Here is a 14,955-nt window from a genome sequence, read left to right as displayed (position 1 = left end):
TGCTAGTAGAACAGATGTTATGCTGGTGGAACAGATGTTATGCAGGGCTAAAAAGAATTTATTTAAAGGAGACCAGGATGCTAAAGTGCTCTAAAAAGAATGAAGAACACCTTCAAATATAAAAATCCAATGAAATCCAAGCAACAGTGACAACAAATACGAAACTGGAAGGTAATAGAAATAAAATTTTCAAAGGTTTATGATTATTCTAATAAAGAAGGAAAAAGGAGACGTCCAAAAGGAGAGGGGAAAAGAAAGGAAAAGAAAATCCTGATTCAAAAATGAAGTAAACCAGTATAAAACACATTTTAAAGCTACATGTGGACTATGTTTTTGAAACTTTCTCTTTTAAGTGGCATAGATTTCATGAAAGAAATAGCCAGAGTTCACCAATTAGCTATGTAGTAAAAATATTAACCTGATCCTATTAATACAATATTTAATGGTTTCCAAAATTTTAGAACCAATCTTTAGTCAAAAGAAAAAGACAAAATTATTAAAAAGAATAAAATGTTGTCAATATTTACACTATAACAATGATGTTAGAGCTGACAATTTTTTTTTTTTTACCTAAGGGAGGTAGCAGGAGGCTATAGGTAATATTCTCCTTTTATTATGTAGTGATGGACAAGAGATACTGTTGAAGATTCATGACTCAAGTAATAGATGCTCAAGAGTATCATATAAAGTTGCAAAGTAAAAAATTATTATGAAATTATTAAAACATTTAATTATTTTAATATTAAAATTTTAAATTTAATTAACATATTAAGTTATTAAACAATGTAAGTTATTAACATAGTATTAATTTTATTTAATATAAATTATTAAAATATTAAAACAATAATAAAATTATTAAAATTTGTAGGAAAGGGAACAGTCTGATAAAGCCTTTTCTATCATTGTATATGTAGTGTACAATTGCTATATTAAGAAGTATTGATGTTGTTTACAGAAGGGAAGGTAACAACTTAAATACAATTTAAAAAACTTTAAAGGTATTGCTTTATGGGAATAGGACTGAAGGGGTACCTGTATTATGTGAAAGTTTTAAATTATTAATAATGGATTTGAATATTCTCATACCCTAGTTATAGATTAATTTAAGAAAATATTTCTCAAGTTTAAGAATTTTAAAAATATTTTGATATTTTACTGGAAAGATATGCTTATATATTCCAATGTTTAAATTTTTGTGTCATATGATCAAGGAAAAAAAAGTAAGGTTTAGTTAAATGAATAGGATTTTGGGGCAGAGGAATCAATACGTACAAATGTTCTGAAGGAGAAGGGAGCACAGTATTGGAGCAATTGATGGAATGGAGGTAACATGGCTAGACCATAGGGAAAGAGTCCAGAAGTGATGTGAAGTGATGATGGAGGTGAAGACTTGGGCAAAGCCATCTAAGTCATTTGAAGATGTTTGTTGTTTATCTCAGAGTGATGGGAAGACATCAGAAAGTTTTATTTATGGGATAGCAATCATGTTTTGTTGAAAAAGGCACTCTGGCTTCACTGTGCAGCATTGCCTGAGAGATGGAAATTTGGTAGCTAGTGAGCAGACAATTGTAGCAGAGGAGTATAAAAAGAAGTGAATGGTCTAAAAAAGCAGGAAAGGCAGGACTCAAAGGAAATTTCCACAATATGATAAAGGATGTATATGAAAAATCCATGGCTAACATTGTACTCAATGGTGAGAAACTGAAAGCTTTCCCCCTTAGATCAGGAACAAAATAAGGATGCACGCTGTCACCACTGATATTCAACACTGAGCTAGAAGTTCTAGCTAGAGCAATTAGGGAAGAAAAAGAAATAAAAGGTACCCAAATCAGAAAGGAAGAAGTAAAACTTTCACTGTTTGCAGGCAACATGATCCTATATTTAGGGGAAAAAATAAAAAAAACTATGACAAACATACATGAGCAAACAAATGAGTCAAGCAAAGCGGTGGGATACAAGATCAACATGCCAAAACCAGTAGAATTTCTGTACACTAGTAATGAACTATCTGAGGAGGTAATCAAGAAAAAAATTCCAGTTACAATAGAAGCTAAAAGAATTAAATATCTAAGAATAAACTTAACTAAGTATGTAAAGAACCTGTACAAAAAAACTACAAACATTGCTAAAAGAAATCAAAGCAGTCCTAAATAAATGGAAAGACATCCCATGTTCATGGATTGGAAGGCTAAATGTCATTAAGATGTCAATTCTACCCAAATTCATCTATAGATTCAATGCAATACCAATCAAAATTCCAACAGCATACTTTGCAGAAATGGGAAACCTAATTATCAAATTTATTTGGAAGAGCAAGAGCCTAGAAGAGCCAAAAGCATCTTGAAAAAGAAGAATGAAGTGAGAGGATTCATGCTTTCTAACTTTAAAGCATTTTATAAAGCCACAGAGTTCAAAATAGCATGGTACAGGCATAAAGATAGGCATATTGATCAATGGAATCAAATTGAGCACTCAGAAATAGACCCGCAGACCCACGGTCAATTGATTTTTGACAAGATTCTGAAATCTACTCAACTGGGACAGAATAGTCTTTTCAATAAATGGTGTTGGGAGAACTGGATATCCATATCCAAAAAAATGAAAGAGGATTTCTATCTCACACCCCATACACAAATTAATTCAAAATGCATCAAAGACCTGAACATAAGAGCCAGTGCCATAAAATTCCTGGAAGAAAATGTAGGGAAACATCTTCAAGATCTAGTGATAAGAGGTGGCTTCTCAGACTTTACACCCATAAGACAAGCAATGAAAGTAAAACTAGGTAAATGAGACCTCCTCAAAACTGGTTATTTCTGTGCTTCAAAGGACTTTATGAAAAGGGTGAAAAGGTAGTCGACTCAATGGGAGAAAATATTGGGAAACCACATATCTGATAAGGGGTTGATATCCAGAATATATAAAGAAATTCTACAACTCCACAATAAAAAGTCAAACAACCCAATTAGAACTGGGCAAAAGACATAAATAGACATTTTTCCAAAGCAGAAATACAAATGGCTAAAAAGCACAAGAAAAGATGCTCATCTTCACTAGCTATTAGGGAACCGTATCTCAAAACCACAATGAGATATCATTTCACACCTGCTAGAATGGCCACTATTAAACAAACAGGAAATTGTTAGTGTTGGAGAGGATGTGGAGAAATAGGAACACTTATTCATTGCCCCTTGGAATGTAAAATGGTACAGTTGCTGTGGAAGATGGTTTGGCTGTTCCTCAGAAAGCTAAGTATAGAGTTGTCCTATGATCCAGCAGCCCTGATATTCACAGTATACCCAGAAGATCTGAAAGCTGGGATGAGAACAGACATTTGCACACCAGTGTTCATAGTGGCATTATTCAAATTACCAAAAGAAGGAAACAACCCGAGTATCCATCCATGTATATGAATGGATAAACAAAATGTGGTATATGCATATGATGTATTATTCAGCAGTAAGAAGCAATGAAGCATGTGACAACATGGAAGAAACTTGAAGACATTATGTTGAATGAAATAAACACAAAATAACAAATATTGTATGATCTCACTAATATAAACTAATTATAATATGTAAAATCATAGACAAATCTAGAATATAGGTTACCAGAATGAGGGTACAGAATGGGGAACAGTTGCTTAATATGTGCAGAATGTTTAGGTTGAATTTAAAAGTTTGGAAACAGATAGAGGTAATAGAAGCACATTATTGTAAGTATAATTAATAATGCTAAATTGTGAGTGAATGTGGTTGAAAGGGGTAGTTTAGAGTTATGTATGCCACCAGAATGAAAGCTAGAGGTGAAAACATGGGAATGTATAACACAGTGAATCTTGTGGTGGACAATGACTGTGATTAACAGTACAAATATAAAAAAGTTATTTCATGAACTAGAACAAATGTACAAGGGTTAATAATGCTACAAGGGTTAATAATAGAGTGGTATATGGGAGAAAAATGTACCTGTTAGCAAATTATGGGCTATAATTAACAGTAATATCTTAATATTCTTTCATCAACAGTAACAAATGTACCACACTAAATTCTAGGGGTCAACAATAGGGGGAATAAAGGATATGGGATGTTTTGGATTTTATTTTATATTTTTATTTTATTTTCTTCTTATTATTATAACTTAGAGTAATGAAAATGTTCTAAAATTGATTGTGGTGATGATTGCACAACTATTTGATGATACTGGGAGCCATTGATTGTATACTTGGATATATCGTATACTGTGTGAACACATTTTAATAAAATTGCATAAAAAGTGAACGGAGTTGAGATATATTTGGAAAGTAAAGTTGACTGTACTTGGCAAATGTTTGTTCATAGGGGTAAAAAGAATCACTGTCAAAGTTTTCTGACATACTGTAAATACCAGGTTCTACTATCATTATCATTATAAATTATTAGTGTCATTCTTCTTATTACATTACAGTTACTATTATCATTTCTCCTTGTTTTAGCTTCTATTTACCTGTGTCAATTTCAATATTGAATACCTTATGACATCATTCCACTTAATTTTTATAAGCTTAGGCTTCAACATAGGATGCTATTTTTAGTTTTAGAAGTCATGAGTTTGGTGGGACTTGGGATTGAGAAAGCCTTCTTGACCAAAAGGGGGAAGAGAAATGAAACAAAATGTATTTTCAGTGGCTGAGAGATTTCAAATGGAGTTGAGAGGTCATTCTGGAGGTTATTTGTATGCATTATATAATTATTCCTTTTTAGGTTTTAGTGTGTTGGAATAGTATTGGTTTATAATGGAACTTGCTTTGGAACTTGCGCATGGAAAAGATTTGGGAGAAAAAGAAAGAGGAACATTGGCTTACATTTATATGATTTTTTTTAAAAAAATGCATGTGTATTATACAGGTATATAAACAAACAAATAAATAACCTGAATATGGGAACCAGAGTGTACTAATAGTCACTTACAGGAATCAGCATTTATGTTTATTTTATCTGTGAACTTCCTTTCAGCTTGCCAAAAAAGAGGAAAATTATGTTATATTGTCATCATTAGAAAACCAGAATCAAACTAGTACTTCAACATAAACAACACTATTATTAGAACTAAACTATAAGGAAACAATCATGGAGACTTATAAGGGACACTTTCCAAAGAAATAATACAAAGTAAATTATTTGTGAAGGAATAAAATTAAATATATTCTACTAATGGCAGTCTTTGGTTCTTCAATTTTATATTCATTAAGCTAATATATCACAAACATTTACAACAGAAATTTTTGAAAGATCAATATGTTTTAGGCATAATAAGAATGTTTAGTAATTTCTTAGGATTTCAGAAAATTAAAATCATCAGGGAATCTTATTCTTCAAAAATTCTTTTCACTGAAGTTGTTTTCTAAATGATCCAGATGAATTATCATAAAAATCTAAGATATTACATATTCAAAGCAGACATGACAAGTTGGTTATCTGGTTGATATTGTGTATATGTATGTGTTTTTTGTCAATAATATTTTTGGAACTTCTGAATATTTAGCTTAGTTTTAGCATGGGCAAAAAATCATTGACTATTTTCTCCAATTTTTAAGAACTTTTGCATTAATTAACAATCTTTGAGATGGCATCAATAAGACCATGTGAACCAAGAATTTTGAGGTAATAAGAATATGAGTTAACTAAACCTTTAGTTTTATAAGGCTCTTCTAATGATTGATTGAACATTAAACAGATTTTGGGAAATATTGTTTTTTAAGTTAAAATGCAGCATGAGCTTGACTTGGCAATATAGTATTAGAGAAGAGAATCCATATATGCTTAGTTATAGTTACATGAGATCAATTTGTTTTCATTTACCTTTCAACTCATCAAGTATCACAAAAACATGGCAAAGAAAGGAGGTTTTTTTTAATTCAATTTTATTAAGATATATTCACATACCATGCAGTCATACAAAGCATACAATCAGTTATTCACAATACCATAATATAGTTGTGCATTCATCACCAAAATTAATTGTTGAACATTTTCATTACCACCCCCACAAAAATAATAAGAATAAAAATTAAAGTGAAAAAGAACACTAGATGCTTTTTTTTTTTTTTTTTTTTTTTTTGCCCGCGTTCTTCTACTCATCCATCCATATACTGGACAAAGGGGAGTGTGGTCCATATGGCTTTCCCAATCACATTGTCACCCCTCATAAGCTACATCATTATAGAATCGTCTTCAAGATTCAAGGGTTCTGGGTTGTAGTTTGATAGCTTCAGGTATTTACTGCTAGCTATTCCAATCCATTAGAACCTAAAAAGGGTTGTCTATATTGTGCTTAAGAGTGCCCACCAGAGCGACCTCTTGGCTCGTTTTGGAATCTCTCAGCCACTGAAACTTATTTCATTTCCTTTCACATCCTCCTTTTGGTCAAGAAGATGTTCTCCATCCCATGATGCTGGGTCCAGATTCCTCCCTGGGAGTCCTATTCCACGTTGCCAGGGGGATTTACACCCCTGGGTGTCAGATCTCACGGAGCAGGGAGGGTAGTGATTTCATCTGCCAAATTGGCTTAGCTAGAGAGAGGGGGCCACACTTGAGCAACAAAGAGGCATTCAAGAGGAGACAGGCACAATTATAGACAGGCCTAGCCTCTCCTTTGCAGCAACAGTCTTCCCAAGGCCAAGTCCCGTGGTAGAGGGCTCGGCCCATCAAACCACCAGTCCCTAATGTCTGTGAGCACATCAGCAACCATCGAGGTGGGGAAGCCCAATACCCCTGCATTCTCCACCAGCTCCTCAGGCGGGCTGTGCATATTTTTTTCATTGCTTTTTTTTTTTTTAAATTAACTATTAACTATTAAAATTTTTTAAAAACATGATAAAAAAACATTTCAAACATACCAAAACAAGGGAATAAGAAAAAGACAACTACCTAAAATAACTACTTTACATTCAACATGTTCCTATTCTACCCTAAGAAAGTAACCTAATACAGCAACATTTCTGTGAACTTGTACCTACTATACCCACCAGAAATCAACAAACCATAGTCATTCTTGGGTTTTCCCAGAACATTAAACAGATCATAAATTCACTAGACCAAGTGAAGAAATGAACATTCTCTGTACTGATAGTAAAAAGAAGAGTGTAAGATAAAATTAGTAGCATCAGATGTTTAAAGAGGACTAAAAATTGGTAAAACCTGAATCTCATTTTCCAGATACTACAAAGAAGTCTTTTTGGAAGTTTCATTTCAATTAAATATAATAGAATAAATGTTGCTTCCCAGTGATAAATTGAGAAACTGCTTTAGGATTGGGGGAATGGTGATCGCTTTCATAAAAATAATTCAAAATAATTCAAATACAAATATAGTTAAATTTTTCCCCTAAAGGTCTAGTAGCTTATATTTCTGATAACTTACTCATTTGTCAGATTTTAATATTGACCAGACTCAATGTCTCCATTATTGGAAACTCAGTTTTAAACAATAAGCTTGCTTATGTTTGATCAACTTTATTTTTTAAATATCTTGAATGGATACAAGCACATGAGTGTGACAGGCCCAGGAATATTTCCCACTGACAGGTCTGATGCAATCATTTGATTATTATTCTTTCCTTTTGTAGTGTGTTTTAGTGTGCCTGCATATAAATTTAGATAGCAACCTAATCTGGCTTTTTTATTGTATTTCTATGTTTAATTGTAGTTTTTAGTGTTAATATCTATAACTGAATTGATACAGGCCCACAATCCCTTATCACTAATTCTCAAACCCAACATTCTTCAAAACTGAAAGTTTTATCATGTCATTTTTCAGCAAATCTTGACTTGAACTAATGTGAGATTATTTATGAAAGTCTTTAGTGTGAACATTTGCATGTTTTCCTGCAGAGCTTTTAAATTGTTTGCGTATATGCTGCTTCCCTAGATTCTTTTAAGGCGTTATATGATACCTGCTTAATGTACTGTAACATTGTTCTAAAATCCAAAAAATTTGAGGTTTAAATAGTCATCTTTACTCCACGGGTTTTACATAAGGAGTTGTAGATATGAATGAGGTTCTACATCAGTACAAATATGCCATAATTAATAATTGGAGACACAGAATAAATAATTATGCACAAATTATATCTAAAAAAGATGAAGAAGAATTGTTACAAAGGTCTGAAGGAGCAATTGAGATATAAAGGTGAGAATGAAGCCAATATATGATATAAGTGGATATCAGTGGAGTCAACCTGATCCTTAATTACAGATAAAGCTAGAGTTGTGTCCTGAGACCAGAGAACCAGAGGAAAAACCCTCCTAATGTTGGAGAGAATTAGCCCAAGAGAAAGAACAACCTTGAGAAGTGAATTCAAACAGGATGACATAAAGGGATCAGATATTAGGAAAACAGTGGAGAATGCTATATCAAGAATGGAGTCTAGGGAAACAGCAGGTAAATAAAGTGCAAGATTGGAAATGATATGAGAAGGAATAAGTAAACCAAGACATAGTCAGCATCTGCCGTGGACTAGGTACTATGCTATACAGTTCATATGCTATATCATATAAGTCTTCAAAATTATGCAAAAATTGAATAGTATTAACTTCGTATTAAAGATGAGAAAGTTGAGATTATCAGGTTAACCGATTTGTACAATGTCACAACTCAGGAAGTGGCCAAATCAGCATGCAAATTCGTATCTGACTTTTAAAGGATTTTTGCCCCATCCATGATGTTTCTTAAATTAATAGATAAATGAATTATAAAAAAGGGAAAATGTGTTTCTGATAAGACAGAAAGAAATATATTCTACTCTGCTTTTTAAAAATAGATGAAAGATGAGTATAAAAAGCAAAGCAACAGCATTGAGTAAGTTAAACAATATTTTAGATTTCATACATAAAAAAGATCTGAGAAATCCCTGGAAATAACCAACTTCAGTAGCATTATATATTAGAAAATCATGTGCTTCAGAGACACACAGAGTTGAGTTTAAATACTAGTTCTGTTTCTTATTGACCATATTATATAATCTCTCTGGGACTGTTTCCTCATCTGTGAAGTTGGGATCATAGAGTCTTCATTATAAGTTTCATTGTGTTGAGAATAAATAAGATGAAGTTTGTAAAGTAGCTGGCATTGAATTTACCATATAAAGTAAAGCTATTATTGGTTCCGTTTATATTATTATCAATATCACTTTAAAGGGGGGGGGATGAGGTAGGTGCTTAAATAATAACCTGGCAATATTGAACAGACTAACATCCCTGAATGAAAACAGAGAAGTTAAGAAAAAGTCAGAAGAAATATCTGGAGAAATAAAGGTAGACAAATTTCCACAAATAATAAAAGACATCAAATCACAAATCCAAGGATCTCAGAAAACCCATGGAAAAATCAGTAGCAAGCCATATAGAGGCCCCTAGACACATTAAATTCATACTGCTGGAAACCAAAGCTAAAGAGAACATTTTGAAAGCAGTCAGAGAAAACTGATGCATTATGTACATAGGAACAAAGATTAAATATTTAAGGAAAAAAGCAAACCAAAAGAAAATGGAATGGCATCTTTAAAGTACTGAGGGATAATCTCAGCAACCCAGAATTCCATACTCAGACGAGTATCATTTGGAAATATAAGTGGAAAAGAGTTCTTCAAAGAATCACAATCTAAGAAAATTTATTAGGAGCAGATCTGTGGTACAAAAAAAATAGAGGCATTTTTTTAATCAGAAATGTTTTTATATAAGAAAATTATTGGATATATGCAAAAATATAAAGAACTCTGGAAATAACTAAAATGTAGGTAAATATAAAAATATTACATTAATCACTCTAAAAGTTAATTGACTGCAAAAAGCAAAACAGAAATATTTTGAGGGTTTACAGCACATGTAAATTAAAATTAATGACAACAATAGCACAAAAGATGGGAGAGAGAAAATGAAAGCATATACATTTCAGGTTTTTAAAATATAAATTAAGCAGTGTAATATTTTTTAAAGGAAGACTGGGATTAACTAAATATGACTATTCCATTCAATGGGAAATCCGCTAGATTTTTAAAAGAGGTATGAATAATAAGCCAGTAATCAGAATAAAACAGATTCGTAGGAAGATACCCAATTAAACAAAAATCATAGAGAAAGGGAAAAATAATGCATGAAATAAATAGAAAACAGCTAGCAAGAAGGTAGATAATAATTTGACAATATCAATACTTACATTGGATATAAATGGTCCAAACACTCCAATCAAAAGACAGAATTGGCAGAGCTGATAAAAAACAAAACAAAACAACAAAAAAAAGCATCCAAATATAGGCTACTTATGAGAAACCAACTTAAAATATAAAGATATACATAAGTTAAAAGTAAAGAAATGGAAAACAATATACCACGCAAGCCTCAACCAAAAGAAAGCTGGAGCAGCTAAATTAATATCAGACAATGTACACTTCAGAATAGGAAATATTACCAGAGGAAAATTAAGTTTTTATGGAGGGATTTATTGTCCAAAATGACATAAAATCATAAATATATGTGCAATTGACAGCAAAGCATTAAAATGTGTCAGGGAAAATCTAATAGAACTGAAAGTGTAAATAGCCAAATCCACAATTTTGCTTGAAGACTTCAAAACCCCCCTCTCTCAGAAATCAATATATCAAGTAGAAGAAAAATCAGCAAGGAGTTAGAAGACTTGAACAGTATAACAACCAATTTGACTTAGTTGACATTTGTAAAACACGCAGCCCCCCCAAAGAGCCAAATGTACATTCTTTTCAAGGACACATGGATGATTTACTGAGTTAGACCATATTCTGGGCCATAGAACAGTGTTATATTCACAACCAATTTAAAAGAATGGAAAGCATAAAAAGTATTCTCATACCACAAAAAATTAAACAAACATACCTGAACAAGCAATGAGCAACTGGAAATTGAAATTAAAAACAAAAAATCCCACAAACACAGATAGTAGCACTTACAATAGCAACACTTAAAATAGGATCCTAAATGCTGAAACTTATGTAATAATCCCGTAAACTATGTGCATAATCTCTATATAAACACTTGAAGAAATGGAGAGATATACTATGTGCATGGCTTGGAAGATTCAATATTGTTAACATCAATTCTCCTCAAATTAATCTAGTGATTCAAAAAATCCTAATCAAAATCTCAGCAAGATTTTTTTGTAGAAATTGACATGCTGATTCAAAAATCTATATGGGAAAATCAAAGGAACTTGAATGTCATAGGAAATTTTAAAAAGAACAAATTTATAGGACACAGTACTTTGTTTAAAGTCTTATTATTTAAGCCATAGTCATCAAGAGAATATACAGTATTGCCAAACAGAGAGATACAAAGATCAATGGAAAAATATTATTGGCCATGTATGTGTGTGTGTGTGTGTGTGTGTGTATTAGTGAGGGTTTTCCAGAGAAACATCCATATACATAAATATTAAGAGATGTGCATATATATATACATATATATATATATTTATGTAAATTGTGTATGCATAAGTATTAAGGGATTTATTATAGGAATTGGTTCATGTGACCATGGGGAATGGCAAGTCTGAATTCCCTAGGGCAGGCCATAAGTCATACACTTGATGACGGGGATGTTGAATTCCCCAGGAGAAGCTGCCTAGCTGAAGTAGAGATGGAAATTCTTCTTTCTGACTGCTGAAACCCTCAAACTTTAAAACCCTTGCTTTAAGGCCTCTGACTGATTGGAGGAGAGGCAACTCTTCTCATTACTGAAGGCAGTCTCCTTTGTTGATTGTAGATGTCATCTGCCATAGACACAATCAACTGGCTAATGATTTAAATCCATTTACAAAATATCTTCACACTAACAATCATGACAGTGCTTGCTTGACAAAACATCTGGATACCATAACCTAGCCAAATGAACACAAATTGTTTATGTTAGTGAAATTAATCATTGCTGCATGCTTGTGTTTGTGTTTATACATATATATTCAGCTGATTTCCAATGAAGGTACAAAGACAATTTAATCAATAAAGGATACTCTTTTCAACAAATTAGATGGGACAACCAGGCATTAATATATAAAAAAATAAACTTTAACATATTCTTTTCCCCATATTAAAAAAAGTCAAAATAAATTTTAGACCTAAAATACAAATAAGCCTAGAAAACTTTGAGAAAAAACATAAGAGAAAAATCTTTTAGACCTTGGGTTTGGCAAGGATTTCTTCAATACTGCACAAAACATATGCATACCAGAAAAACAATAATAAATGTTTTTTTTATTTGATAAATGCGCTTCATCAAAATTACAAACTTCTGGTTTTCAAAATATGCAGTTAAGAGTAAGTAGAAATGAGCTACAAATTGGGAAAAGTATTTTCAAAATGCATTTTCTGATATTAGACTTGTATAGAGAATATACAAAATGCTGTCATACTCAATGATAAGAAACCAAATTATCCAATATAAAATTCCAACAGCTATTACAGCAAAAAAGATAGTTATGCTCATTATTATTCATTAGCTAAATCCAAATAAACCACAATGTTACACTACTATATAACCTTTTAGAATGGTTGAAACAATATCAACACCACCAACAAAAACAAAACAAAAGTAAATTGACAATATCAAAAAAGTATGGAAAAACTCCTATTCATTACCGGTGTTATTACAAAGTAGTACAGCTAAAATAGAAAACTGTTAATTTTTTAAAGTCAAACAAATATTTATCAGATGATTCAGTAATTACACTCTTCATAAATGCTATTCTGTACTGTTATTTAGAATTTTTTATGGTTAAGTTTTTATTTCATAATCACAAACTCAACTTTGCAATCCAGCTGGACTGGCAAGGGGAGGATAATGTAGAACCCAAAGAACTGCAGGGAGAGCACAAAGATGATAGGATACTGAGAGCAGACCAGGGGAGGTGGGACACTGTCCTGAGCTACAGAGGAATGGTCTGGTGGTTAAGACAAAATACAAATCAAGTTTATTAGACTTGTCCATAGTCTGCAGTGGTGATCCTGCTTGTCTTGTCATTCCTGGACCCAAAGTGCTCCAAGGCTTTCACAGTGTTCATGCCCTCTTCCACCTTGCCGAAGATTATGTGCTTGCCATACAACTGCCCAGTCTCAGCAGTACGGATGGGAACCATTTGTGTTGGGTCCAGCCTTGGCCATGGACAAGATGCCAGGACCCATATGCTTTAGGATGAAGTTCTCATCATCAAACTTCTCCCTGTAGATGGACTTGACACCATACAAGTTATGTTATGGCGTGTGAATTCACCACCCTGGCACATAAACCCAGGAATAATTCTGTGAAAGCAGGAACCCTTATAACCAAGTCCTTTCTCCCCAGTGCTCAGACCATGAAAATTTTCTGCTGTCTCTGGGACTTTTTCTGCAAACAGTTTGAAGGAGACAGCAGGCAGGGGATGCAGTGGTGGGCAATGGCATATGCCTATAATTTAGTTTTAAACTCAAATATCATTTCCTCCAAAGGAACCTCTCTGACCATACAATATAAATTAGCTCTTATTCCCCATCCCTGTTCATTTTCAATCATATCACCCTGCGGGTGTGTTTTTGTCTTTTTTGTTTTTTGATTGATTTTTGCTTGTTTGTTTGGTCTCTGTATTCATTTATTTAGTTAGTTAGTTTTTGCCTTCATAGCCCCTCTCAGTTTGTTTTTTATGCTGTTCATTTAATTGTTTGCTACTTTGTTTACTCTCCATGCCCTGCATTACCCACTCCATCCTTATTAGAATGCGAGTTCCACTTGAGCAGGTTTTTGACTTCCATGTTTCACTGTAGCCATAGTACCTAGAACTGTTTCTAGAACTGCCTAACATTTCTAAGTCACACTCAATAAATCTTTATTAAATGAATAAAATAAGCCAATATTTCAAATCAGTTCTTAAGATTCATTTTCTCCATGCAAAACTAAATAAGTTTGGATGGCCTTGCCAAACCTCATGTGCTGTGCTAAGGCTTGAGAACCAGAGCAGAATTGTACCTTCAGCCTTACCTCTCTTCTACTGAATTCTCGACTACTCAGCAACACCAAGACTGCTTGGAAACTTCTTATGATGGAAGCGTAGCTTGCATTGCTTACTCCTGTCAAATTAAGTAGAAAATGTGAAAAGCAGGGTGATTAGACAAAGGCAGCATAAATTTAATGCAGAGAAAATATATATGAAACACTCAGCTATTTGGCAAATCAACAAAAAGAGCATTTTGGTTTTATGTTTTGTGTGTATTCCAACCAAACTGATAGAAAGAAATGAGTGGCATTATACGATGTTCAAATGGTGATTCAATTTTGCTTTGTTGAGAGTTTTTTCTTCCCCAAAGTGTATTGTGATGATATCTCTGCACATCCGTGCCTTATAATTCATGTTCTGTAAAAATAGAAAAATGTGTTCCTGGGTGAAGCAGATTGTGTACAAATGCAGTTTTGTCGCCTAGGAAGGGACTACCCTGAATTACATCTGCCGGGCCTCAATGACCATCCTAGGCACTTAATTCAGAGCTGGTACAAGTATTTTGCACCTGAATTAAATAAGGCAAGATTTTACTTGTTATCCTCATATTCTTTTTCTTAATACAAATAGGTCCTGACCCAGCGTGCACAGAGATTTTGAAGGTCATTCAGTTTAACAATTGTATGCTGCTTTGGAAACTGTATCACTGCTGACCATGGAACATACCGGGAGGTTCACACTCTTTCCTGGGAAGCTTTGTGCTTTTGTAATTTGCTTTACTTTTTTCAGGGCACAAGGGCACCATTTAGCAAATTATTGTTTGTGCAGTCATTGAGATGGCAGGAACCTGGAAGAAATAATGCAGATCCCTAATGCATGGCCCCTAATTAAAACTCTGGGAGAAGCTTTCTTATCAAGAATATCTGGCTAAGTATTTAAAAACACAACTTGTTCATTTTAGAATGCACTATCACATGACTAAAAT

Source organism: Choloepus didactylus, chromosome 5 (assembly GCF_015220235.1).
Source record: "Choloepus didactylus isolate mChoDid1 chromosome 5, mChoDid1.pri, whole genome shotgun sequence".
NCBI lineage: Eukaryota > Metazoa > Chordata > Mammalia > Pilosa > Megalonychidae > Choloepus > Choloepus didactylus.
Note: the sequence above shows the minus strand (reverse complement) of the source record.